Here is a 2,358-nt window from a genome sequence, read left to right as displayed (position 1 = left end):
TTGCTTGAAATCGCAAATTTGGTGTGATCGAACTATATATGAGCATGCCATTTAAATAAATATCACTTACCACACAGAGCCTTACAACCATTCTTGATTAGCTGGAAGTCAGCATCCATACTCCGATAATAAAAACTCCTTGAAATGTTATCACAAAAATCACTTCACACACACAACTTTTACATTGTAATAATACTATTTTCTAATAAACACTACAGCAATTGAAATTTGAACAAATATTAGTACTAAAATGTAAAGTTTGCGAGACTCCAAAGAGGTTTAAACTATTAACATGACGCCTATTGGACAAACATCTGAAAGAAATAATTATTATTATAAATCAATATAATAAATCAAATTAATTTCTATTCACAAATACCTATGACTCAATCCAAATGCATATAAATTGCCAGTAGCCTGATGTGCTGAAGAAACACAGGTTGTTCTGTGAATAAATGTACTAAATATAATGAAAAACAATAATCAAATCAATCACAATTTCTTTAAATAATACATATTTACAAACAACAACCAAATGAAACCATACAACAAAAAATAGTATAATTACCTTAACTTCAAAACTCTGATACGCACTAAGTATTCCAATAGTCTTCTAAATACAAATGAGTAACAATTCAATGTACTCGACTTCTAGTAAAATCTGCAAAATAGTATAATACTAATAATAGATATATAACTATCAAATTCATTTATATCGAGATTACAAAAACTAGTATAAGTATACTTATCTCAGATTTGGCCGATCTGCTTATGAATTATCTATTGTATAATGTCCTGGACGTATAAGTTGTTCTGTAAATTAAACAAAATGCTTATTATCAATAGTATAATTACATTAAAATAGTAATATAATATTATAAGTAACCGTATAATTACTGGTATAAAAAGAAACACATGAAGAGATTATATAAAAAATTCATTGAACACACAGAAATAATAATTTTACAGTTATTGGCCCATTTGTGTAATGTAAAGCCTACCCCCCTCCCCCCCCCCCAAGTAAATGAATTATTTCCGTCTGTAGGTTAATTAAGTCCACATAACAATCCCTATCTAATATCTCGGACTATCGGGTATTGGAGAAATTTTTGTTTCAGCCTAACATTTTGAAACATCGCATAGCTAAAAAAGGTGCACATGCTTTGCGATAAGTGACGGTGGTGAGCTTAAGTTTCTAATTCAGACTCAGGTGAATTTCTCCAAAGTATAAGTTGGTAGTACTGGTCTGCTTCTCGAACTTTTATTTGTCTGTAAATTTTAACTATATCTGCAACAAAGACATGAAGATGACAGCGAAATCTAATCAAAATTGAAAATAGGTCTTGTTGCAGTTTTGCACCTATGTGTAGTGTATCATTTATGACACTCCAGAACTTGTCTTGCACGATGCATTGAAAACCACACTGATCTTTTTATAATTTCCTTTCTTTATTACTGCATGATGTTGTATAAAATACGAGTCTACCGGGACCTTATACAAATCAATACGCTCTGCATGCCCTAACCTGTATACTCTTGGATGAAATCAGAGTATGCCTTTGCTAAGTTGGGATCCCGACTGAAACGTCTTTCTAAATTTTCGAATCCGCGTTTTGCTCTGTTAAACGACTCTCCTAAGCTGCCCCATTTAAATGATGTGAATGGTAAAGCAACCTCAAACACACCGTCATTCTTTCTGACTACATTAGAGACAGAATGCTCCTCACACAACCTATCTGACCTATTCAGAGCAACATTGTTTGAAGAAACTTCTTCAAGTTGCCAGAACTTGGACAGATTATTGTGGAGGTCTTCATTGGAGATAAACCCAACATAAGCGATAACATCAGAATTTTTGTAAATGCCACATAATAACCATCCAAACTGACTTTTTCTTAATACCGGCAAACAATGATCAAGCCGAATGCAACCCTATTGCAATATATCAAAATACAACTCAGCACTTATTAACAACTCGACGGGTGAGGAAACATTGAACTCTGGATCAGCTAAATCTACACTATTCGGTATCTACCAATCATGGTAGTCTATAAAGCTACTGGGTAGATTTTGTGTAACATGATCGACCACCACACAGTAAATGGTCCGTTGATACTCAGAAAGTCTGGATCTGATTTTAATTTTCCCTGCTTGCTGACTGATACATGATTGTCCCTGCAACATGTTCATCCTACTCAGCAAAACTATTGTAGGGCATTTCAGTTTCCTTATTATAGAACTGATAACTAAATTTATTTGAGAACCACTATCCAGTAGAGCCCTCACACAATGGGTTTTGCCATTTGCATCGAAAACATATAGAGAGACTGTGGAAAGAAAAGTTTGTATGTTATTGTA

The sequence above is a fragment of the Ctenocephalides felis genome, unplaced genomic scaffold, assembly GCF_003426905.1.
Source record: "Ctenocephalides felis isolate EL2017-DRISC unplaced genomic scaffold, ASM342690v1 CF-g0.4_SCAFFOLD_01170, whole genome shotgun sequence".
NCBI lineage: Eukaryota > Metazoa > Arthropoda > Insecta > Siphonaptera > Pulicidae > Ctenocephalides > Ctenocephalides felis.
Note: the sequence above shows the minus strand (reverse complement) of the source record.